At 46.0% G+C, this 26,863-nt stretch overlaps 1 pseudogene; it reads left to right on the top strand.

Moving 5' to 3' along the window:
* LOC121834036 overlaps window positions 1-26,863 on the top strand; it is a 107,966-nt pseudogene that overhangs the window by 3,484 nt on the left and 77,619 nt on the right.

Here is a 26,863-nt window from a genome sequence, read left to right as displayed (position 1 = left end):
GTTTATCATTAGTGACTGCCTTTTCGTTGTACATAAAATACGAGATTGAAGAAAAGATTTTTTTTATGCACAAAGATGTAGTATAAATCCCCTCGATTACCGTAAAATACCGATCAAGCAGGTACTCAAAATTTGAAGATAATCGCGAAAAAATAGGGGATGGGCGCATGTGAGGTCATCAATTTTACATGTAGGGTGGTTCAAGTCACCAGGCTTGATCTAAAATGGACCGTAAAAATCGACTCCTGCACGTAGCCATGTAAACTTTTCGTCAAAGGTGTATTTCACAGGTCGGTTTTTTCTTGTAAAATTACAAAAGCGTAGCTCTCTTTCTGTAAACATTAAGGCCAAGAACCTTGCCAGGGTCTAAGGCAGGCAGCAACGCAGATGACAGAGTTCCGGTAGCGGGGTGTGTTTGGCATTCGTATTGATAGATGGCGCTCCCTCCTGATTGCGACGGCTCGCGACCACCGTGGTTTATTAAAATGAATATAATCTTTTTGAAGTGTACCTTCGGTTAAAAAATAAATGCAAACAATAAAAGCAAAACTTAAGTAAAGAAACGCGTCTGCATAACGGTGGCGCTTTTTCTGCCAACGGATTTCGTCTGCTATCTTTCGCTGGTCGGCTGCACCTTTAGGCGCTGCTCTCCGACGCCATCTATCAATACGAACGCAAAACACACCCTGCTACTGGACTTGGTCGTCTGGGTCGCCGTCCGCCATAGACCCTGGCAGGTTTCTTGGCCCAATTTTTTTTACTAAAAGAGAACTACACTTTGTAATTTTACAAGAAAAAACCGACCTGTGAAACAGATACACCTTTGACGAAAAGTTTACATGGCTACATGCAGGCGTTGATTTATATGGCCCATTTTAGGTCGAGCCTGGTCACTTGAACCACCCTTATATATATGTCCTGTGCATATTTTTTCAGATATTTTAAATTTTGAGGGTAGGCGCATAGTGCGGAATGGGTGGATGCACAGTATTCTACGGTAGGTATTTCGGGGTATCTCTAAAAGTTTAAAACCTTAGGCATTAAACTTTCTGAGGCCGCAGTCCATAAATATAGTTATATATGAATTTAGCTTAGAAATGGACTTCTAAGTGAAAGCTTGGGAACACCCTTATGAGTTCAGCAGGATTTTCGTTTAAGCATGGTGCAGTAGTGAAAGGCTCAGAGAAACTCTTCCATATTCGATTAGAAAATATTCGGCCAAAATCCCTATCCGCATCAAATTCGCTTTGAACTCAAAATCCCTTCGTGCCTAGAGTAAACCCATGGAATCGGTATGATGCAAATGAGAAACAGATGTCTTGTGTCATCGTCAACGAGCATATGTATTGGTGCCGTGGCATACTCGTGTCGGAGTGCTTTCCCTAGTGGAGTAATTTTCGAGCTTATCAGCTTCTCATCTTATGACCATAACTTCTCTGTTTGTGGACCATTTAAAAAAATTCAAACGCCAAAAGATTTATCTCGTCGAACTGCATGTGTTAAAAAAAATGTGCTTCAAAAAACTACTTTCTTTTTACAGCGGAGCTGTTAAGGGCTAGTTTCCCCAGCATCGTGTTCGTCAGCAAACAAATGATGACACAAAACTCTGGACAGCTACCGCCATCTGTGAGTGACGGTGGCAACCAGACAACTGGCTTGCCGGTTGTCTGGTTGCTACCGCCGCTCATAGATGGCGGCAACGTTTCCAGCCTTTTTACTCTGGTTTTCACCAGAGTGGAAAGGCTGAATTTCTGTAGGCGTCGTCTAAGAAGTCGTCCAACAAGTTGTCCTTGAGGTCGTCTGACCATAGTACAGCTTTGCTGGTCTTCCTTCTTCACCAGAGTGGAAAGGCTGAAAGTTTTTTATGTAACATTTGTTGAGAGCTGAAAAGTTTCTGTTTACGTGCTTCAAGAATGGTCAGTCGTGGCTTGATGGGACATATTTTCGGCCTTTGTTGGCTGCTGAAGATGCTCTCGAGTTGACCGACCGGGTTCTTTCTATTGCACCTCATTTCTGGGTTTCGGCACCAGATGAAAGGACTTCTGGTCGTTATTTTAATCAGCAGTAAACTTTTACGTGTCATTTCTGCAGTGAAGGAAGGATGTCAGCCAGTTGAAATGGTTGAAGCTCATGCTGCTGGTTTTGTTCCCAGTGGCTCTTTCCTCATCGCTGTTTTGCCTAGAAGTTCTAAAGTACCGGCGTGTTCTTCTTGGCCCGCCTTTTAAGGATGCTCAACATTTTGGGCGGACAAACCGCCCTTGGGCTTGCGGTGAGTGAGTGGGCGTGTGTCTGGCCGTGCAGCCCAACCACTGGGGGTTCTCGGAGTGCCGAGGCTGCCGCTCGTGCGACTGCAGCCTGGCCTCTCAGTCCAAGCAGTGTGACCTGGAGACGGGACAGTGCCCCTGCCAGCCGGGGGCTGGAGGGCCGCGCTGCGACGTCTGCGAGCCGGGCTACTGGCGCTATTCGGCCGACGGATGCATCTGTGAGTGGCTCTTTCGCGAGCGCCCACAATACCGGCGCATCTTCAATCGTGGCGTTCATTGCGCCTTTATTTCTGGTTTCCCGATATTCGCCTCTTGGTGCCGCCTCATGTGTTCGTCGTGTCCTCGTTTTGGCTTTTCAATCCTCGTTTTTGGCTTTTCAATTTCCGCCTCGTGATGTCGCGTTTAGTTGCTGACTGTGATTTAAGCAGGGGTGAAGCGGCAGTTATGGTGGACGTCTGTTTTGCTGTAGGGTCAGTCGACGGAGACTCCGGCAGCCAGGAGTTGAAAGGCTGTGACAGTGGCGACCCGTTCGTAGCTTCGCCTTCTTTGCTCGCACTTTTGAGACCAACAGCGAGAATTGCGACCACTGGCGGACCCTGCCACTGCCTCCTGGGTTGTAATTTGTTGCCGCTTTTGTACCACTTTGCATGCTCGTGCAGTATAGGACATTAAACGCACCTGTTGGAAACTTGTTTCAGTTACTGTAGTGACAAGTCATTTATGGGTGCCTGTAATAGTATTAGAGGAACGCAACTATGAGGGCGTAACTATCGAGAAAAATTGTTTGTGGCCAGTGATTGAACTTTGATTTTGTGCAAAAACCACCTGTGGAGAATCCACTGTTTGGCGCTTCCCCCACTTTTTTTTTCCTCAGTCATGTATGATAACGATGAGGGTGCAGACCTTGTTATATTGTTGGATACTGTAAAGAACTTCATCTTTGCGAGCTCAATATTTAGTCATTTTTGGAGGCACAAAGTTTTGCGATTTGGAGTAAAATGTTATGGGAAAGGGGCGAATATTACCCCTTTCCCCATGGGGTGATATATTCGCGTAAAAGATGTTTTTGGAAATTGTTCAAGTTGCGAAATTGGCAAAAATTAGGTCCTCAAGAAAATCAAGTAATGTGTAGCGTTGAATGCCGAATAGTGACTGCGAGGGATTGTCGTTTGGCTCTAAAAAACAAGGTCAGATGGGTAGAGAGAGCAAGCTGGAGCAAAAAAGGCAGTTAGAGAATGGATTTCGTCGAAGCCAGTCGACCTGGCTTTCGTTAAACAATCTCACCATCACCAACAAAGTCGTCGGCCCAGGGGAGCGCTTCAATTCTCAATATGTATCTTAGAAGTAATAGGCTGCCTGAGTCAGATACATATTCATTAATAAATATATAAAATCCATAACGCACAATTTTATTACCACTGAAATGCAGAAAAACATGTCAATTTAGATAAACTTTCAACAAAAAGGTTCAGGGGACTGAAATGACCCCAAGGACTTCTTGAGTCTGACATCACATTCTTCTCTGTCCTTGTCCTCTGGTTTTGGTTCGAGCTTGCTTTTTATAGAAACTCTATAGAAAAAACATATTTGGGGTAGTGTCCTGGCATCATATTTCAGTGCTTTGCATGGAAAAGTAATTTTTATGGTTCGTCGGAGGGCGTTTCATGTGGCAGATGCTCTCCGAATGTCGTCCAACAATGTGCCTCGTGTTTCAGCGTGCAACTGTGCGGCCAAGTTTTCGGCGGGTGCCGTGTGCAACCAGTAGACGGGCCAGTGCCAGTGCCTGCCCGGCGTGGAAGGGGACAAGTGTGACCGGTGCCCCTACCGATGGGTCTTCGTGGAGCGCGAGGGCTGCAAGGGTGGGCTTCCATTCACCAGCCATGACAGGCTCAAATAGGGCGCCTTAAATGCGTGGTCACATTGTGAGGGTTTTGTGAATGTATGAAGAGTTCGCAATGTCATGTGATGTCATGGTGTGACGTGGCGTCACCTTGTCAAGTGACGTCAGGCTTCCTAATATCTGCACTACTGTTGACAATGTTCTCTAGGCTTGTGCACTGCTTTGTTGTACCACTGCCTCTAGTGGGAGGGGTTTTCTTTGCTGACAGTCAAGAGAGAGGGGGGGTCTGTCACAAAGTTTCAGAATCCTTGAACACAGAAAAGAAAGACGCGTCGTGTTATGTTGCAGAATGACCTCATGTCATCGTCCTAAGACAGATGCCTGCAGATGAATGCACCCTATAGATTCAAAGAATAAGTGCCAGAAAAAAGGAAGCAAAAGGAGTAGGTGTCCTTCTGTGACAGAACACGTAAACGTTGCAACCAATCGTATAAATCAAAAGGTTAAAAAGATTTTTTTAAGGTTTGTCATAGGCTGACAACCTCTCTGGGTGGCACATATAATTCAACTGCTTTATTTTAATGATTAAAAAGCATGAGAGGACAACGGACACAGAAGGAGACACAGACACAGCGATAAGCACTGTGTCTGTGTCTCCTTCTGTGTCCGTTGTCCTGTCGCGCTTTTTAATCTTTAGGAATCACCAACAAGCCCAACTTTCTACTCTCGTCTGCTTTAGTTTTATTGCGCACATCACGTGTGGTAAAGGAACCGTTGCGCATTACAGCCAGTAGAATTGAAGAAGCAGTTAAAATATTTAGACTGAACTATGCGTGGTGCGATGGATGGCCGAGTGTGTTATTGCATACCGGCTCGTAGCATGAGGAGCGAATGCTCGTGCTGCAGACCCCAGGGATCCCGGGCTCAGTCTCCACCGCTACCCATTTCTATCTTTACAAACATCGTACCGACGTGCGGTCGTCTGTCACCATTGCGCAGTGCACGTTAAAGACCCCAGGTTGGCAGTTGTACTGCACTGGATAAATTTCTCAGCTACAGTTCTAAGAAATCTGAAAAGTCTACATTCCAGTCGTTCTGATTTACAGAGCGAGCTTGGCAAATGATGAGGCTGGATATATGTTAAGACTTAAAAAGCATTGTGCGCTGCGCGACTGGGCATGACGTTTCATCGCACCTACTGTCTCAGCAAAGACAGTTCTTTAAGCCTAAACATAGAGTTTAAGCTGGTTATAACAGACTTTGATTTTGACCGAGATTTCGGTCTGTTGTAAGAGGAGTATGTTGTATCAGATATGAAGTTGAGTCAATGGCATGTAAAGGAAAACCAACCGAACTTCATAGATCGGTATGTTATATCCAAATGTTTGTTGTAACGAGCTTAGACTGTATTTACAGCCTTGTCATTTACCGAGCTCTCTTTATGGATTGCAGCGATTGACTCACCCAAGTGCTTTGCAGGAAAGTAGGGACCAGATGTACATTGGGGCTGTCTTCACTTCTTGCCGTCTAAATGTGCACACAGCACAATTCACCGATGTGCGTTGCTTACGGACGCAGAGTGTGGCGAGTGCGTGCACGCCCTGCTGGATGACACGGACAGCCTGGAGCAGATGATCGACAACATCGGGGACGAGATGCGTGACATCTCCTCCACTTACCTGGCCAACCAGCGGCTGCAGCTCGTCAACCAGACTGCGCACGACCTGAAAGTGGGTCCCTCGTCTTTCTTTCAATTTATGGGATGTACTTGTATTTCCCCAAAGAACTGTAGTCATCAAAATTGGCGGCATGTTTGGTCAACCTCCCAATCGCATTTAAATGCTGTAGCTTTAAAGGTTAAGCGGTGCTTATAGTTTGGATGGTGCCTGGGGCAGGGTTTCTTATGGAAACGAATTGCATCACACCATTGTCTCTTTCTGACACTGAGCGCGCTTCCCTTCAGCACCCCCCGGATGCAAAGCCTTTGCACTGAATTTTCTGGGTCACCTAGAGAAGTGAAGCACGCTTTCTCGCTCTTTCCACCCCTCTGCTCTTCGTGCCACCTTACACCACCTGCTTCTGCTCCTTTCGTTTTTGCGTGCTGGGCTTGTAGCTCGGTCAGCACCGCACTCGGCTTCCACGCCGGTGGCGGGTTCAATCTCTGGCACCGGTCGCCGCTCTTTTTCGGAATCGTCTAGTGGTTAGAAACTGACCTACCTACACATTTTGTGCTTGGGCAGCTCCTGAGGTTGGCTGGCCCTATAACGCTAACGCCTTAAAAGTGCAGCTCCTTGCGGAGCATCAATTATTTTCTTCTTTATGTAGCAAATTAAAATATATCTTGGTGGCATTTAGATTAGCTGTAAATTATTTTATCAATTAAGACATACAAATTCCAAAGGCCAAGAGCATTGTTTCCTTCTTCCACAATCAAATCTTGTAAGAACTACCTCGCGCTACGTATGAACCGTGAGCAAAGCTTACTTTTTTCTTGAGTTATTGAGAGCAATGTTATTAGGTGCACTCAGGTGCGGAAGTTTGCGTAGGCGCTCTGGACCAGTTTCATGTAACATACCGTAAAATACCGAGCAAGTGTCATGCAAAGTTAAAGATAGCAAGTGGTGGTTTGGGCTGGTAGGTCTGTCGTGTACGAGAAAGCGGCACCTAATAAACGTAAGGAAAAAAATAGACAGAAACAGTACAGAGTGCTCCTGTTTTGTCTATCATTGCCCTGGCATTTATTTGGCACTGTTTTCTTGTACGGGAGATCATTTAAAAATATGGGGATGAGTGCTTGTTCGGTTTGAAAGCAGAAAAGCTACGTGGTAGGGCAGGTTTTTGTTTGATCCGATTGAACAGTATAGGAGATATATAGGGGTCTGGCAAAACCCTAATTTTCAAAGCAGACATGGCACTCTCGTCAAGCCTGCTCTACTGCATCGCGCTGTCTTCTTGAAGAGGCATCCAGTGTGGTGAAGCACTTCATTTAGCTCGGTGGGCTCAGAAGTTTGTTGGGATGGACACTTCATATTTTCTCGGCTTATATTTGAAATGTTTCTGTAGTAAGGGGTGGGCACTTATTGAGACATGGGTGCATACTCGGTTTTGAATGCGAAAGCATTAACTGTCTCATGAAGCGAGCCGACGTCATCACCTTTGAAGCCACGCAAACGGCTCTTAAATGCTCTCCAAATCAAGCTAGCTCCCATTCGCCGGTTAGCCATGGCACCTTTTACGCCGTTTCGATCCCATTGGCTAGCGCACGTCGACCAGGCTCCCATTCGCCGGACACGCAGCGCCAGGTCAGCGCCAGCCGGCGCGCCAACACGCGTAGAGCAAGAATGATGCACATGCTTTCGCACTCACAACTCATAAGAAGTGCTTAGGTGTACCTCAGTTTTTTTTCTTGGTATTTCAGGCTTCAAATCTCACCGGATTTCATGGTGGACACCTATGCTCTGTGTATTATTGGTCACAAAGGCAGTGTTTTCCAGCTCGCTCAAATTTCCTTCTTTTGTAATCGACTGCGTCTGATGGAGCAGCTGATGAGATAAAAGAGCTTCGGGTGGTACTCAGTTTTTATACATACCACTTTTTATTATGGCTAAGACGAGCCGGCGCTCGAGAAGTCGGCTTGTTGAATGAAATGGCTCCGGCATATGCTGCCGATCTAGTTCTCAAGGGGGAAAAAACGGAGTACTGTTGGGTTTAAAGGGATACTTCAACAATATTTGAAAGATTCCCGTTGTGTTCAAAAATAGGTTGAATATGATTCCTAATATCCGTAAATGACAATCGCACGTTTGTATATTGATTCTGGTGGCTGTATTTTTCGTTATAAACGGCCCACTCTGGCAAGCGCTCGGAGAAGGCCCAGCGGAGACCACGTGACATCCAACGCAATCGTGACGTAGGTCGTCTCAAGACGAGCAAAGCTACGGCGAGGCTGACGTCGAGAGGATGGCCTAGTCGTTCCAGCCACCGAAGCGGCTGCTTTTGTACGAATTTTGAGCGACGGGTTAATCTTTTATAATCTTGTAGGGGGACAATAACGACTACTGCGGCACACAAAAGGCATTCTCGGGAAGAGGGGAGTTCCTCCTTTCCCCCTTCTCTCGTCGTGGCCGGAGGCGAGACAACCTCCGTCACTAGCTGTCAAGGTTCCTAGACGGACATTACAAGCGAGGCGTTAGCGACATCCATCAGGTGCTCTTTGCTAATCGTTTAATTAGTCTTAAAATTTCTTTTCGAGCCTTTTTTACAAGATATTGGTATGTTCGATGTGATGCTGCTCCTTTGAACACATATAGACCAAGAAATGAGCGCCGAAATTTTGTTGTAGTACCCCTTTAAGCGACCCAAATACAGCCCCAATTCTTCAGTTCTGTCATTGATCGAGCTAATAAACAATTCCTTACATGCAAACGAGCAGGGAAAATAATGGAAAATGTTCCCAGCTTTATATTTGGATATATATAAATTTTATTATGCTCACAATGGTATGGTCCCTTTGAATATATTATCTGAAATGGGCTCATACTTCCCAAGTACCATGTTGAGGCCGGACTTCATGGAGCAAATACGGTGAAATAACACTCAAACAAACTTTGAGGGACCTAAAAAAAAAGTTTGCTAAAGTGGGAGTTCACTTAATTGGATGCAGTGGACATAGTGCTGTTTTGCTGGGCAAGTTTACAAAATTTTCTTCAGCTGTTTGTTTTAGTGGTGTTTCACCGTATGCCGCAAACAATCAATGAACTTTACCCGACGGCGCGTTCGCTTTGTGCAAAGTCTAACAACTGCCGTTGCGATGCCACGTGCAGAGCAAACGTTGGTGCACCGAATTTGTCGCCTCTTTTTCTCGACAGAGTACTCTCCGTGCTTTGCGAGACTACGAGAAAATAAAATAAGACGCTCTTTCCCTCGACAGGAGCAGCTGATGAGCTTCAGCGGAAAGCCCGCCTCCCTGGACGTGAGCCCCCTGGCGCAGAACGTCAGCGATCTGGAAGCACTGGCCTCGACAGTGCGCAAGGACGTGAGTCATTCTCTCGCCTTCATTACTATGGTGCCTGGAAAGCTTCTCCGTCCACCCACTCACATCATGAAGTGTTGTCGCCTCCCACGATCCACACAAAAGCGGAGGTAGATGCGGTAGGCTGCTCTCTGGCTTGACTCTCCACAAAAGCTTCGGCGGCCATTAGTTGCGATGCGTTCGCTCCTAGTTTTTTGCCAGACCTTGTGGTTCTCCTTTGGGCCACTGCCTTTGGGAGTACCACGTTCGCGGTGAGACGCTCTACCACGAAGCGAGTTCGTACTCGCATGGCATGCTGCTCTTTGAGCGCAATCAGACACCAGTCACGTTGGTGACGGTGATAAACTCTGTTTATTAACAACGGAACAAATAAGAAAACAGCGGCTATCAGCTGGTGAACGCCGTTGGTGTGGAAATCGCCCACGGCCGAACAGTCGTTCACAAAGATACAAAGGACGAGGTAAATGCTCACCGGTGCGCCGGGCGGTTCCCCGTTGTCGCCGCCGCCGAATCCCAGGAAGAAGAGAGAGAAAGATCTCGCTGTTCGCTGGTTTTAAGATAACGGCGGGGCGAAGTGGCTAATCAAGAAGCGACACGTCGATCTCCTTTCTGCGGGGGTTCATTACGAAAATCGCCCCCAGGGGGGAAAGGAGGAAGCCACTCAGTGATAAGCAGTGCCACCTCTCGCTACGTCAGCGCGGCCGCCACGGCGCGCCAAAACGCTGACGCGACAGAATGTTCAGGGATCACGATCCCCACAACCTTCTTCGACAAGCTGTCAGGATCGCGACGTCCGACAGCACGACATGATGGCTTCTGCAACGCCAGTTGCCACTCGGAGCCGCTTTTGATGCATTGCCAGTATGGGATGCCAAGCTCACCGGTCAGAGACGCGTTTCGGGTGCACAACGCCTGGAACACGCCTTTGACTGGTGTGTTTACTGCACTACACTCTCTGTGTGTTGCAAGTGGCTGTGATGTGGCCTCAGATTAAGTCGCAGAAGACAGTCTGTCATGCTGTTGGATGTCGCGATTGTGACGGTTGGTGGTAGAAATGCTGGCAAAAAAGGCGATTGGAAACAACGGTCCCCGCCGTCCCAGTGTCCCATTTCGGGTCTGCTTCGGTTTCCATCGACCGTCTGGCTGCTAAACGAGCTGCAGCGGAACAGGCATCTGCAGCTCATGCCGCTGCTCCGCCACCGCTGGGATCACGCCGGCGCGACAGACGTGCAACGTGATCGGGTGGAAATGGAGGAATCGGCAAACCGAGACGTCGTAAATCACGCCACGCGTAACGGGTGCTGTACCTCTGGGGAGGGCGCGCAACCACCGACGATTTCTGCTCTTTTTCGTGCAGGCTTCGAGCCTGGCGCTCTCGGCTACGGCGAACAACCACACGGCGTACAAGACCAGGCTGGAAGCCGACCGGGAAGAGCTCAACGTGGAGAAGACGGTCCAGGAGATGCGAGGTACCGTTTTGTGCGTTTTAATTTAAAGCTCGGCTGCTTCCGTCGAAGTAGTTGACGACGTGTCACGACGGCCGACGAACGAGGAAGCCAGCGTGGACGAGGGTAGAAAGGAAAGCGGCTGGTGAGATTTAAGGGTCAGCCAGGTGTCTTTTTAATCTTGACAACCGCTTCCTTCTTTCCCTCGTTGGATTTGTGTCTTCCTCACTAGACCCACTGAGTAAGCTACGCTTGGCGTATCGGCACTGTATTCCCCCGATTGTCTTGCGGGCATTGCCATTTTGTTGCCTGTGCAGAGCGGGTGCAATGGGCGGCCATTACGATTTGAAAATGCGGCTTTTCGCACTTTAGATACGGCGTATTTCCTGAAATTTCAGATAATGTGTGTCGTAAGTAGGGCTCGATGTTTTCGATGACGACTGAAACATTGTGAAAAACTGGGCAATTGTGTTGCATGTTAAACGTGTGGCATCTATGCTCTCTTTTTGTGCGTTAGTTTTTGTGAGCTGGCTTAATGCGTGGCATGTGCACTCGATTCCTGGCGCTGACCCGGGTTTTCAAAAGGTGTGACAGGGTGTCCAGTTGACATCTGCCAGACGCAGAGTGGACGCCCTGCAGGGCTTTTCTTCCAAATAGCAGCTCTACTTACGCCGACGTGTTGTGACATGCTGGAAAAACGCCCACTTAATAAATCTTAATGGTCTGGGTGCGATTTTCACTAAGTGCAAACGCACTTTTACTGCCGATGGCCTCTTCCCCCCGCTCAAAACGAATCAGTGTCAAGCCTTACAGCCACACTTTGATCCAGGTTTTACTTTTGGGCTTCACGAAATGCAGAGCTCCTAGCCAAAGAATGTTTTGCACTAAAAATTGGAGGAAACACCAAAGAAACCCTAATTGGAGCTGTCCTTGGATGAGAGAATTCCAGTAAGCTTTGGAGAAAGGAGAGCCTTATGTACAGCTTTATTCTGTACTGACCCGGGACAGCCCCCTGAACTGACCCTCATTGCAGCTGCTTTCGTCAAGAACTGTGCCATGCCAGTTTTCTCCTTTCATCTTCTCATCGGTACTAGGATGTTTTACAAGTATTTGCATCACGCGTTTGTTTCGTTGAGGAGCGAGGAATTCGACGTCCATGTCTTATTTTTTTAACTTAAGCACCCATAAGTGCAGATTTTTTGCCTGACATCCAAAATTTACTATGAAAAACACTGAATCCAAGAAGAAAAATAAACCCAGAAAAAACAGCCCCAAGCTAAGAAAAATAAACCCCCAAAAGTGTAAAGCATAGCTCTTCTAGCTGCTCCATTCTGCCCCGTCTCTTTAGACATTCTGAGCAGCCTGACAGCCTTCTCCGAGGGCCTGGGCTCGACTTCTACCGCCAACGTGGAGCCGCTGCTCGACGAAGCCACCCGCATCGTGGAGCTTCTCAATGCCACCGAGTTCATGAGGCCCTTCGCCGAAGCAGAGGAAGAGCTGGCGCAGGCCGGAGAAGGTGGGTGTTTCGTTCACTTCTCCGCCGCCGCGATGGATCGATCCATTGCTTTGGTTCTAATGGCACTAAGGTTGCCTCCGTCGGCCAACCGGACACGCGCTTCGAAAACCGCGCCGGCGATTTAAGATGGCTCCAAATCTACTGCAAAGATGTGGCACCTGCTATTTTTGTCGTCTTAGCATGTGGTAGACAATTGGCCGAGTTAAAAATTGGCTGTCTCTTTAGTAACCCTGTGCGAAGAGTGAATCTTGAGTTGGAAGCCATTTCGAAGCGAATGGCGATTTTGACCGAATATTTTTAAATCGAATATCGAATAGTTTCTCGAAGCCTTCCACTACCGTGTGCCATGCGTTTAAAGAAAACTCCAGCTCAACTCATGCAGGTTGTTCCTAACCTTCCACTTGTCCGCATCTAAGCTCGGTTAATTTTATTATAGCTATGTTTATTAACTATGTCATGTAAACGACAAAATTGTCACAGCTATCCTAATCGAGGGGTGTTATAAGTCGGCTTGCTATATGCAAATATTATTTTTCCAAGTTCCAATTTGGCAACAAAAAAGGCTTCTTATGAGTTGTGAATGCGAAAGTATGAATGTCGTTCTTGCACACGTCCTCGTGAAGTTGCCGCGCCTCGCTGACACCGGCCGTGCCGCAGTGGCACAGAATCAGCTGCAGGAATCGGCCGGCATGCTCCGGCAGCCGTGCCGCCACCCGAGCGCGCCAGCCGATTCCATTTATTAGTGCGCTGGAGATGCGGGCAGGCAGCGCCATGGATTGGTGCTAATTGAAACTGACGCGCGGCGGCCTCATTTATTGGCCGTTTTGTGTGGCGTTTTATGCGGCTTCAAAGCTGGGATGCCTCAAATCGTGGCTTCACGAATTTATCTGCCATTTCGCACGGCTGATGACATCGGCTCGCTCCATGGGACAGTTAATGCTTCCGCACTAAAAAAAAAAAACGTTCAGCCTTTCCACTTTAGTAAAGAAGGAAGAGCAGCGGAGCTGTAGCTTCTGTTCTCGGTGATGTCTTTCCAGGCGAGCAATCTGCTCTTCTATTCCAAGGGAATCTGAGCCGTTCGACGCGGTGGAACTTTGGGTGATAGCGGCTTCGCAGCAATTGCGAAACCATTCACGCTGTTGCGCACATCGCCGCTCGTTCCACTCCCACTTTTCTTCCTCCGAAAAAAAGGTTGCTGCCATCTACGAGCGACGGCGGCAAGCAGTTGTGTGGTTGCCGCCATCGCTCATAGATGGCAGCAGGTGTCCAGAGTTCGGTGTCATCATTTCTTTGCTGGTGGACACGATCCTGGGGAAACTAGCCCTTAACAGGTCCGCTGTAAAAGCGAGAATATCGCAGTTCATCTCGAAGCAGATATTGAATAGTGTATTGTTAATTACAACTATTAGAATATTTGTTCAATAGCAGTCTTTGGCATTTACCTAAGGCGTTGTAGCATTTAGAAGCCCCTTTTTTGCTCCCGTCCGTCTAAAACCAGTCTGTCTTGGACGTTATCGCCATACTAAATGGGTTATATATGTAAACTGGCACTTGAACTGCCGGGCGGCCACTAAGAGCGACTGACTTTGTGTCACTACTGGGTCCAGCACTCTCCTTTTGGCAGCCGAGTCCCTCGCTGCTCTTTTTTCACCAAGCTGCACCTGCCGTTGTCGCTCCTGCAGGATTTTGGTGATATACAAAGGCTGCAAGCAAAAGCTTTCATATTGCTTTTGGTCTGCTTTTCTTCTGTTGAGCATTTACCGAGAGAAGTCCTCAGTCCAAGAACAGATGGGCGACTGATCGCTCTTCTCCATCGAGGCTACATCCACGGCGCCAACACGAAGAAAGGGTGACCTTAATAATGCTATCTAGTATTTAAAGAGCAAAATAAAATTGCAATAAAATTTCAGACAGACAATAGGCCAGTGTAAACTGTGATGTCACGTATGCTGCTGCAACCTAGCCTTAATATTATCATTGCAGATTTGTTGAAGTGATGGCTTTTAGGGGCAAAGCTCCTTAGGGTCTAGCCTTGTCCGTCCGGTGTCCGTGCTCACATCGATCTTGCTGGTGCTCGTGCTCGTGAGCTCACGTGCTCACATGCTCGTGCAAAAAAAAAAAAAAAAAATGAAAAAAAAAAAAAAAAAAAGTTTGCGCAGTGGACAGGATTCGAACCTGTGCTGGGAGACCCCAATGGATTTCTAGTCCATTGCCTTAACCACTCGGCCACGACTGCGGCACGAGTAGGGGGCTCTGAGATCTGGTAGTAGCTTAAGAGCTGGGGGTGTCATGGATGAAAGGTTGCATGTAGCCGCTCAACGTCTATACAGGAAAGGGCGCTGCGGTCAAATGCGTATATAATTGCGTTAAACTTTGCATGCATTGGCTCAACGTTAATAGACGAGAAGGCGCTGCGGTCAAATGCTCAAATGCGTATATAACCACGTTCCATACTACACATTCTCTTTCTGACATGGATGAAAAGGAACGAAATGCTCGGCATGCTGCGGCTCAGCATCTGCGCAGACAAGCACCACCAGAGCTTTACCCCAATCAACATCATTCACCACGTGGAGATGCAGTCAATTTTTTAGAGCGCAGCTCTTAGGGGCCCGTTCCCGGCTTGAGCGGCGTCGCCGTCGGCGTTGGCGTCGCCGTCGCCGTCGGCGTCGGCGTAACCAAGGTCATCCCAAGGTCACGTGACCCCCAAGGTCACGTGACCCCTCCCAAGGTCATCTCAAGGTCACGTGACCCCACGTGACCCCTCGAGGTCACGTGACCCCTTCCAAGGTCATCTCAAGGTCACGTGACCCCAAGATGACCCCACGTGACCCTTTGAAGGTCACGTGACCCCCAAGTCACGTGACCCCTCTGAGGTCACGTGACCCCCGAGGTCACGTGGTCGCCTCCCCAAGGTCACGTGACCCCTTCCAAGGTCATCTCAAGGTCACGTGACCCCTCTGAGGTCACGTGACCCCTCTGAGGTCACGTGACCCCCCGAGGTCACGTGACCCCTCCAGGTCACGTGACCCCAAGGTCACGTGGGGGTCACCTTTGGGGTCACGTGGCCTTGAGGTCACCCCCAGGTCACGCCTCCCCGAGGTCACGTGACCCCCTCCCCGAAGTCACGTGACACCCCCCCCGGAGCATATTAAAGAATGAGGGGAGGAGGAGGAGAAGGGGGAGGGGTCTACCCTTTCTCAGTACCCTTCACTCCTCCTCCTCAAGAGCTGCGCTCCAATTCGGCGTTACAGGGATTTGTAAACGGCTTTCACTTTTTTTTACCCTCCTTTTAGCTCTTCCTTTTGTTTTTATAGAAGGATGAGTGGCCTTGGCCCTGGCTAATCCTCCTTGTAATAAGTCGCCGAGTGCTCGACATCCGTGCCTCTCTACTCTCTGCTGAAGGTGCCCACTGCGTGCCGTTGCAGGCCTGGAGCGTGCGCAGAACTTCTCGCTGCCGGCGGTGCAGAACGACGCAACCCTGGAGGACCTGCGGCAGACGATGGCGGAGGAGCTGGAGGGGCGCCTCTACGAGCTGGCCAACCACACCCAGAGGGTCGAGGACATGGTGCGGGAGGTGGCCCACCTGCAGAACACGGCTAACAGCTCCCCGTTCAGGGTGAGTGCATCTGCCATCCTGAGCCAGAGGCTCTGCTCCATGCTAACGTGCAGTGCACCATATTAAAAATCACGTTGCTCCGAGAGCAGTTGCCCTCCACAGACCTCTCTTTCTCATGTTGGCATTGATCATGGTAACAAGGTCCCTTGTAGTCGGCGCCCATGGTTCCCAACCTTCCGCTTGTCCACTTCTAAGCTCGGTTAATTTTGATATAACTATATTTATTAACTGGGGCATGTAAATGACATATTTGTCGCAGCTATCCTAATTGAGGGGCTTAATAAACCAGCTTGCTGTATGCAAATGTTTTTTTTTTCTATATCATATTTGACAAAAAACACGGAAATCGTAAGTTACTCCACTGTGTGAAGGTGCATGACCTGCGAAGCTGTTGAGCACACAAAACAGACCCGCCCTAAGGAGCTGGAGGAAACTAGACATGCACAACAGGACCACCCCTCCGGGAGACAGGAAGGAAAGGAAACTAGGCAGGCAAGAGCTGAGAACGACGACTAAGAGGGGGGATTCAATGGCCGAGTGGGCTACAGTGCACACCCAGCTTGACGCGCGTAGAGCGAAAGCTCGCGCTGCAGAAGCCAGGGTTCAAGCCCCACCCCTGCCCGTTTCGATCTGGATGAGCATCGTACCGGTGTGTGGTCGTGTATCACTACTGCGTGATGCACGTTAAAGACCCAGGCTAGCAGTCGTACTGTACTGGCAAAATTGCTCATCTACAGTGTAAACTAGTGTCGCCCCCCCCCTGGCAGAGCGACCTTACGCTGTATAAACACTAAACATCCAATTTGGCTTTTTGACTTTGACGACAAATAGAGGGCAGTGCGAGCGTAAACATGACCGACGCTGGTCGCACAGTGGCAAATCTTCGAGAAACTTTTATTATCTACCTGGGAGTCTACTGATCTTGAAAATGGTGCCTATTGATAACTTATCTACTTAATAGACCTATTGCTAAATTACCCAAGCATCGAGGAGAATGCAGGGAATGGTGTTCCACGCGTTGCATGTGCTGGCGTCTGTAGCAATAACTGTTCTAAAGTAAAAGCCTAAACAAATGGCATCTTGCATGCACGTTTGTCAACGCTGAGGCATTCTGCTACAGATCTAGTGAAGAAAAACGTTTGGTATTACATTATTTTTCAAACGATAGTTTTCTCAAACAAAGTCAGTGTGTTTCTGATAAAAACGACTATAATTTATTTGACAATTCATGTATGCAGATGAAGCTTTGCACTGCATTCTGCCTCACAACTGCCAGTATATACTGTAAATTTAATTCATAATAAGCAAAAGGTTCAAAAGTTAACTCTTTTGGGTAGTGTCCCCCTTAATGTAACCAGTAATATAATGTGATTTTTGTTTTGTTTTGTATTTTGCAATTTTTTCTAGCTGCATTGTTACTTGTTGTGTAGTGCACTTTCAAACCTTCTTATCTATTTATTTATTCAACATACCCCTAAGGCTCTCCAAGGGAGGATATTATGTAGGGTACAATATAGAATATATTGTATTCACGTCTAACGGGACATTTTGTTTGCTTCTATGTTCACCCACTGTGCAATGCCTCGAATCCCGGAGAAAAGCTCACCGGAGAAAAGCTCACCGGAGATAAGCTCACCGGAGATAAGCTCACCGGAGAAAAGCTCATCGCAAAACCGGCGGATGCGGAGAAAAGCTCACCGGCCATTGAGCGTATGCGAAGAAAAGCTCACCGATTTTTTTTCTTCTTTTTATATGGAGGCTATTGGATCATGCGTAACATATATCAATTTATTATCATTAAAATTTGTCAGCTTTGTAAAAAAGAAAATGTCCTTTTTTTGTATTATTTGTTAAGCTTATTAGGTATATTGCTCCCAAATTAATAATTGCGGGCGAGTGTTTTCTGTGGCTTACTCTGTAGGCAACGAAAGCCCAACTCAAATTTGTATGAACTTGAAAAACAGAAAAAAGTTCGAAAACTTAATAATGTCTGCCTAAAACCTAAAAATCAAAACTGTAAATGCCAAAGATCCGAAAGTGCATGCGGACAACAACGCGGTGCTTGAAATTCTCTTTGAAGCTTTTGTTAATTTTTGAAAATAGGACAAAACAGTCAGCAGGATATAAAAACTTTTTTCTTTCACGGAGAAGCACGTTTTCTAGCCGTTCGTGCTGGTGTTTCTACACGTTGCCTTTGTGTGATAGTGCCTTTCTACGGCGAGGCACCAATGACCTTCAGAGCTGCACACTGGCACCGTTGTTACTCGTGACCTATATAAGAAGTAGTCTTCTTTAAGGTGGCGAATAGGGCGAGTTGGTAAACGTTATACATGATAAAAACCGCTCAAACGACGACGACGGAGTGAAGACAACAAACACGACAGGACGAATCTGTTCTCGCAACTAAAGTTTTGTTAGTGAATTTAACAAAAAAAAAAAAAAACAGCGTAGCCGATACTGATACATCAACAAACACCTACTTACCTATTAGGCACTACACAATATTTGAAACTGAAACGGTTCACCACACCGCTATTCATATTAGCTCACAAAGAACAAACATCTTTATTTGACAGAGCTACCGATGGCACCTTGCCAGTTGCCAATAAATTGTCTTTTTCACCGGTGTACGATGTTATGATTTTGTACTATGCGAATTATGTTAAATTACAACGTTTGATGCAGAATCCGCTAAGTTAAAGAAAAAATTGGTGAGCTTTTTTCCGCATCCGCTCAACAGCCGCGGTGAGCTTTTCTCCGCATCTGCCGGTTTTGCGGTGAGCTTTTCTCCGGTGAGCTTATCTCCGGTGAGCTTTTCTCCGGTGAGCTTTTCTCCGGTGAGCTTTTCTCCGCCGCCCCAATGCCTCACCTCTCTCTCGGATTCAGTCATTCTATAACGCCATTGCTCCACCCCACCTTGATATATCTGCAGCTGTTCAATGTACCGTCGCCATTTGGATAATCTTACATTTGTCTCTTAACTTTATGTGTGTTTAGGATTTTTTGTTTGTTTGCTGGTTTTGCTGTTTGTGTTGGTGCACCAAGGGGAAGACCGATCTGGTTGTTTTTGGGCACCCAAAATAGAGAATATTATTATTATTATAAAGTAACAAATATCTAAACATAACGGCAAAACAAGAAAAATGTACAAAAACAAGTTAAAAGGATTAGTAAGATAGGTAAGACAAGTGAAACACAATTGAGATAAATTGTATGTTATTGTCACTCTACAATGAGTTCATGGAATTTTGTTACCTCGTCTTTGGTGGCTCTGTGTGCTGGCGGATTATTCCAATTGAATATTCTTTGTGGCTTGGTTCAGGGGATCATTGCCCAAAGCGAGGAGCTCAAGTTGCAGTCCGAGGCACTTCAGAAGGAGGCCAGGGAACTCCTTCGGGCCTGCCAGGACTACTACCCGGACGCAGAAAACGCCTATGAGGTGAGCACCCATGCTACCTTACTGAAAGCGATGGCCTTTCACAAGGAGTGTTGGGAAATGCGCTCAGAATCTTACATAATATGCTTGCTAGTGGAGTAAACTTAAATCTTTCTTACTACAGGAAAAGAGGCTGTTATGGGGTGATCTCAAGGAAAAATTGTTTAGCTGCAAATATCCCTACTAGGTATAATTCTGTACAAAGCATACCAAAATGTAGCTAAAGGAATTCTCTTTTCAAAAACGAAAATGTCATTAAGATATTATGTAGCACAAAAAATGTAATGTCAAATTTTGTGTAACCAATGCAGAAGTTATTTTAATTTGATGTACCTTGCAAAGTATTAGGAGTAAAAAAAATTAAAACATATATTTTGTAGCTTACTTTTCTAGAAACAACTCCTGCGAATTTGAACAGTTTCCATGCAAAACCTCTTGTTTTGTGACGACCGTACCATTCCTTAAAGCCCCACCCAACTCGTTCCATGCTACTCCGTAGCCTGATGCCGAGGTCAGGACCGGGCCGCTTTTTCAGAGAAAACTCCACTCGTTTTCCTGCTGACAGCATAAAACCAATTGTACGTAAGGTTGACGCCCTGCAGGTGAAAAATAAAGCGTTTCGAACACACCCAGTGTGTCCACAGAAGCTCACGGAGGCAAGAAATGCCTTCAGCGAGCTAACACGAAACGTACCGACAGGCACCTGTGGATAATTCCTGCTGGTTCGACCCACTGCCACAATTGAAACTAAGATCCAATGAAAGTCATCTTCTGACTCACTGCTGCCACTTTTATCCAGAAAACTAATTGCATATGCACCGGAATCACGAGACAGGTGATGTTGCTGAGGGGCGTCGGCGTGCAGCGAAGACGCTGTGCCTGTACGATCACTCACGATCTTGGAACTTTAAAGTCACGCAAAATAACGCCCCCTCGCAGAAGAGAAAAAAAAAATGAAACGGAAACTTAAAGCAGAGTTCCTTCTTAATATCCCAGATGGCATTGCATGTCTCAAAATGGCGCTGAACATCACCGCGAAGCGACGAGGTGCATTCAGTGTCACTACTGCCCCTGCCAGAATAGTGTGCCCGTCGGTTTCGTGAAGTATAATGCGGGCGAATATGGAATGCACCTTTGACGATGCAACGCACCTCCAGATTATGACCGCCCCGGCCCGTTTTGCCCCCAGGGCCTGCGTGAGAACTCTGCCCGTCTGCGAGACATGGTGGACCAACTGCAGACGTTCCTGGAGAAGCTGAGCCCTGCGACGGAGAAGGCCGTGCCCTACGTGCGGGAGGCGGAGATCCACTCGCACAAGCTCCAGCAGCAGGCCAGGGAGTGCCAGACGTGAGTCCCTTGCGTCGGGAGGGCACGGACAAAGGCGGGAGCACGGTGTAGGAAGGCTCTTTAGGTGTGGAGACTCCTCTCCTCGCCCCGTCGGAACGGCGAACACATCATCTCCCCTCCTTTCCTATGTTTTCTCCGCCTGCCCCTAGAGGGCGCCAAAACGTTCAGGCCATCCGGTCGCCGGCCCTCTGCCGAAACGTGGGCCAAGTCACCCATTGCTTCCGCCCCCTCTAATTGTTTCCAAATTTTTTTTTTTTTTGCAATGGTGAAAAGAGCATAAAAGAAATGTAAAAAACCAAAGATCCGAACTTGGAAATGGCCAAACATTTGAATGAACACGCCGACTGCTCTCCAGCCTGGGGAAACGTGAACATTTTAGAAAGGGAAAACAATGACATGAAAATATTAGTAAAAGAGACGATCAGGATAAAGACGTCTGCCGAATGCATCAGTCACATGCTCGGTTGTTGTTCTTCTCCGAATTGAGGGCGACTAGTATGGGATTGTCTTGCATGCGGTAGACGCAGACACAACAGACTGCCCATCTGTTCAGGGTCGGATTCTGTCTGGCGTTCTCGTGGAATGCAGACACCTCCGTGGAAGGCAGACGCTTCTCTGGTTTCAGTCGAACGTGCAAAAGGGTTCGGATCGCATGAGAATGCAACAGGACTTCAAAGGAAAAAACCGAGATGCAAAGAAGCAGTCTCGAGAGAAGAAGGAAGAGTCCCGACTGTGCGACTCGTAATGTGGAAAAGAACTCCAAAAGCAACTATAGAGTATGTCATACATTAAGCAATGTTTGAACAGCATCTCTTTTTACAGCAATTTTTTTTTATTTTTTTTTAAGTTTGTGATTGTATTATTATTATACTTATATCAGAAGTGCCATTAATACAACCGGTTTGTTTTCCTTGACGAGTGTGGTGACTATAAACTTTTGTTGCAATCTGCTACATGCCAACGTAAGTGTACTAACAAAGTAAACCTTTCAAAGAAAGCTGCTTTCATTAAACTGCGTGCAAAATGTGTAACTTCGTGCCAGTTCGGTCAGCAGTTCAATTTAGCAGGACTCAAAGGCTGCCTTAATATGTAAAAGAATAATCACGTTAGCTGCCCCGCATGTTGAAAAAAAATTTTTTTTTTATTAGTCCAGTTGAATTAACAGTAATTTGCGAACCCAATATATATATTTTTTTAGAAAAGTCACGCGAACGGAGCTTAAAACAATTCAGTTTATTATCCGCTAACAAGGTTTGTGTTAAACTTTCTTTATTTTTGTGCATTCTTTTTTTTTTCTTTCGGTCGCACTCAAGTTATCGTTTACCTGCGATGCATTCAGAGTTTATTCATTTTACAAACGCTTACCGACGTTAATGTAAGCTAGGCTAGAAATTATCTACAGCAGAGGGATATTTCTTTCTCACTCGTAGACCCCCGCGTCAGCTGGTATTAGGGAGTTACTCTTGTTTGTCCGCCTGCCATTTTTCGGGTTATGTAAACTTCAGTGTGCTGAGAGAGATGATAGTGGCCCCACCTACATACCACATCGTACGCGAACCCGTAGCCACCGAAAGCAAGCTGTACGCCGAGCAGGCAGCTAGCACAAGTAGCCCGGTACGCTGCCGGCCTGAAACTTACGGCGCCATCTAGGGGTGGCTCCGTGAAGTGAAGCGCGCAGGGTGTCATTATCTGGTCGCAGCGGAGAGCGGAGTCTCTACACCTAAAGAGCCTTCTTACACCGGGGGCGGGAGCTAGAGTGTTGCGACAGCAGTGAATGACCACTTCGTTACAGTGATACATTCAAACCCGTATATATAGAATTCAAAGGGAAGTGTAAAATATTTTGATATAATGACAATTGACCCGTAAGTGATGACGTCACAACATGGCGTCTGGGTCCAAACAAATCGTTGCTAGGGACGTTGCTATGGACCAATGCATGGAGACTCCAGATGAGGCTAAATGTTTGCTTACGAGTAAGTAAATAATTTTTTGTAAGCAACCTAACTTTTTGATATCTAATTATTAAGATGTTATTGTCGTCTCAGTGTCGTATTCCGACGATGAAAGCCATTTTGGGAGTATTACACTTCGCTTTGCTTTGGTAGCAGGCGACACGGTTGCAGCAGGCGTCTATTGCGGCAAAAACAAGTGCATCGCTATGGCAGTAGAGGCCTCCGCATTGTGCGTTTTTTTCTGTGAAGAACCGAGTTTAGTTGAAAGGGGTGAAAATGCCGTTAAGTCCAACCATGTCATGCAAATCAGTTACGACGACGATCTTAAGTGCTTTACCGGCGTAGTGCAGGCCAGCATGAAAAACAGATCGTACGCCGTCGAGGTAAGTCGTTTATTATTATTATTATTAAGGTTGTCAGGTTATTAAAGAATCGCATGTCTATCGCAATTTCGCACTAGTTTGCTTTTTTTTTTTTTTTTTTGTATACATCAAATTTTGTGGATGTGATCTTTTGTTGAAGATCTCCATCGAACCCGCGATGCGAGTACAACCTGTAAAATGCATCGTAATTTTAATAACTGTAGACTAGTGGGCCCCTTTTTAGTGTTGTTAATTTCATTGTAGAAGGCTGATTTTTTAATTGTGCGCAATTAAAAAGACCCCTCTTGTAATCATTGATTTACGTTGAAACCGCGAAAATATATAGTTCAATGTAAAATACATTGTAGTTATAAGAACTTTAGACAACTTAGAAGACCCCTCTTAATTGTTTTCATCTATCGAATTGAGAAAATAACATATAAATACATTTTAAAAAATTAATTGGGATATAGCTATATGTCGCTGTCAAGCTTCAAAGAAGCATGCTCGTGAAGCTGAGTAAGATTTTGCAAACAGGAAATTCTAATGACAGGTACATAGAGCTGAACTAGGGAATTTTATAAAAAAATCTTTTTCTTCAGGTTGAAATGACGAACCCCAAGACTGTGGCCAGGGCCACCTGCAACTGCCCTCGAGGTTCCCTTCGATGCCATCACATGGCAGCTCTCCTCCTCTTTGCTCATAAAAATATTTCCTGCACAGATCGAGCTTGCACATGGACCATGAAGACGACTTCAAAGGACAGACAGGTTGGACGAGTCGAGACTCTGATTCCGAGTCCATGTACTTCCGCTTCACTGAATCGGCCCGTTAGTGAGGAGGACAAAGACTGGATTAGGAGTCGCCTGGATGCTCTTGGGGCCACAGTTGGCTACACATGGCTGTTGTCCAGAGAGCCAGACATGCCCATTCATGTCACTATTGAGGACCTAATATTTAGTGATGAATACACCCAGGCAGCCGACCGAACCGCCTATCTGGTTGAGAAAGCCGCAAAGTCACGTGAAGAGATCCAGCAGCTGGCAGAGTCTACAGCTGGACAACGCACAAATCCGCTGTGGCAAGTGGAGAGAAAGCTACGCCTGACCGCGAGTAACTTTGGAAAAGTCCTCAAGGCGTGTGAGAACGACAGCTTTCCTCCTTCACTCTTTCGTCACCTACTTGGCGAATACTCACTGGAAGGTGTAAAAGCTGTCCAATGGGGCATCATCCATGAACCAGATGCTATCAAGGCATTTAGCGAAGCCACCAGCCTGACGCCAACGCCAACAGGGCTCTGGCTGCACGAGTCGGGCCTGTTAGGTGCATCACCAGATGGTCTTGTTGGAGACGAGGCTGTTCTTGAAGTAAAATGCCCATGGAAATTTCGTGAGGGGTCGTTGCTATGCCACTTGAAGGACGCCAAGGACTACAGCCTACGTTATGATGGCAGCAGCGTGCTTGTGAACAAAGGCCATGACCACTACCACCAACTCCAAGCTCAGATGTATTTTGCGAAGCGAACTAAGGGGTACCTCACGATCTGGAACCCAAAAGGCAGTATCACTGTTGGCATTAAGAAGGATGCAGAGTGGGCAGCTAATCTCGACATTCTACTGCACTTTTATCATGACACTTTTATTCCACACTTATTCACGTACTAGCAATATGTAGATCATGATTAAAGTAATCATGATTCTTGTCTCTCGGTTACTACAGTCATGATAGCTGACCAGCTTGCGTGTACTTTAATCAGTGTTGGGAAGTACTTTAAGTACATTGTACTTAAAAGTACTTTTTCAAGTAGGTTTAGGTAACTTGTACTTTACTTGAAGTACATTCTCTGAGCATGTAGTACTTTACTTAAAGTACATTGTATTTATAGTACTTTACTTCAAGTACTGGCCAGTGTACTTACTACTTTACTTAAAGCACATTGTATTTATAGTACTTTACTTCAAGTACATTGCAGCCAGTGTACTTACTACTTTACTTGAAGTACATCACGTCTCATTTACTTTGTACTTTACTTGAAATACTTTTTAGGTGTACTTTACCCAACACTGACTTTCATGCTCATCTTACGTATGTCACTGAACTCGAACACAAAGGCATTTACAGGTGCTGCTCTTCATCATCACACATTTGGTCATTTGTTTACTACTTCTCATGTTAGGAGCATCTTTTTGCCACGAATTGATACAAAACATGTTTACTAGTATTGCTACAGAGGGGAACTATGCACATGCTAGTGTATTTTTAGCTCCACATTCTCAACTCAGGCAGTCTAAACATGACATTGCATTTTCTCGCATTATTCTCGCATTTAACCACAAATATAAAAGCCATTGTTCATTTGTTTTTGCCTACTATGTCATGCTCTGTACAGTTTGTTGTCTATAATTATTCATGCAAAATAAAAGAAACTGAAAATGATCCAGTTCAATCTAACGAATCCTGTCTTTTCTACACGAGAGACATGGCTGCATGCATTTCGCACTACTACACATCAAGAGACATCATTCAATGAGTGAAGACGAAGGAAGACATGACCAGCCCAGCTGTTAATCATTACTGCAGCCACATATATTTAGTTTTTGTCTGAAGCATATGACTTCAGTATTTTTTTATACTAGCTGTGTCTTTCAAACAGTTACATCTCTGACCTGTCAAGCTTCCATTGTGAACTATTTAGTGTTCCTCAATAATCTCGCTCTGTATTTTATACTTTGTTTTTTTTTCTACAGAGCTCTCTCCATCAGTGAGCTGAATGCAATGTTAAATAGGTAGGGACTGGAGCAAGCAGTACTCACTGGCACATATTTATAGGAATTCATTTGGAAATATTTATTTACATATACCTCACAGATACAGGGGCTTCCAGTTCCACACTTAAATTCTCAAATATCTTTTAAAATAGCAGAAACCCCCAAGCAACCTTCGCTGAGAACAGAGAATTGAGCATTATTATAATTAAGAGACTTCCAAATCTTGTTAGCCACTATGTAAGCTAGTGAGGAAGCTTATAATCAAAGGCTTAAATGCATGGCTCAGTCATGTCTAAACTGCCTATACACCTTTCTTAGGGTAAAGACAGCCAAGAAACTTTTTTTTGGTCAAAAAATCCTTATGCATTCAGTATTTGAGTAAGGAAATTAGGGAAAGTATGGATGGCAACTGAAATTATACCAAGTTATCCGTGTTTCATTTATTGTAGAACATCCATGGCCTCTCGACTATTGTGTTTGAAATATAGTTTAATAATCAAAAGTTCATCCAAGAAAAGAAGTGCACATAACAACATGCAATGCAACATGCCATGCGAGTTCGGTTGGTGTCCTGAATTACTTTCCTTGTTTCTTAATAACGCAAACCTCTAAAGAGAAACACCTGCCTTTAGTAGGAATACAAGGGTGACTTCCACTTGTGATGACACACACATTTTTCACCAGTACGAGAATTGAACACATAACACAGGGGCCAAACTGGTGAAATGCTGCTGCACCCACAATATATTTACAAGCTGGGTTGCTAAAAAGGCATTTTTCGACATATAGAACAATAGGTGCATGAAAAACGTAAGCTAAGGTGAGGTTTCTGTGCGTTTGGCCTAGAACAGTCTAAACTCGTAATTCAGACCTTGATGATGAACAACATTTTGGTACATTGTAAAAAGAGTGGGCACTATGCAGATCCAAGGTTGAATCACCGGCAGGAAGAAAAACCAGCCAAACCTGGCAAATAAGTATACAAATGTCTGCTTCAACCAGATTACTTGTAATGAGTTTATAGTGGATGTGCACGCTTTACCTGGGAGTAGCTTACCAGTTAGGGGTGCAAAAATCTGCATAATTTTCTAATAAGGGGTCAAATATCGCCCTATTCGATTCAGCGTCTTAAGCATCTGAATCAAATGTTTTCTAAAGTTTCAAATATTTTTCTAATAATTTTCGAAGATTCAGTACCACTCTAAATGATTCATGCCACAAATTTTTCTTCACAGGCCTTTGCCACACACCTATACAGGATGATCGCGAGCAGTACCGG

This window comes from Ixodes scapularis, unplaced genomic scaffold, assembly GCF_016920785.2.
Source record: "Ixodes scapularis isolate PalLabHiFi unplaced genomic scaffold, ASM1692078v2 ptg000303l_1___fragment_1__unscaffolded, whole genome shotgun sequence".
NCBI classification, from domain to species: Eukaryota; Metazoa; Arthropoda; class Arachnida; order Ixodida; family Ixodidae; genus Ixodes; species Ixodes scapularis.
The sequence above is the reverse complement of the archived record's forward strand: the minus strand, read 5'-3'. Positions and strand labels throughout refer to the sequence as shown.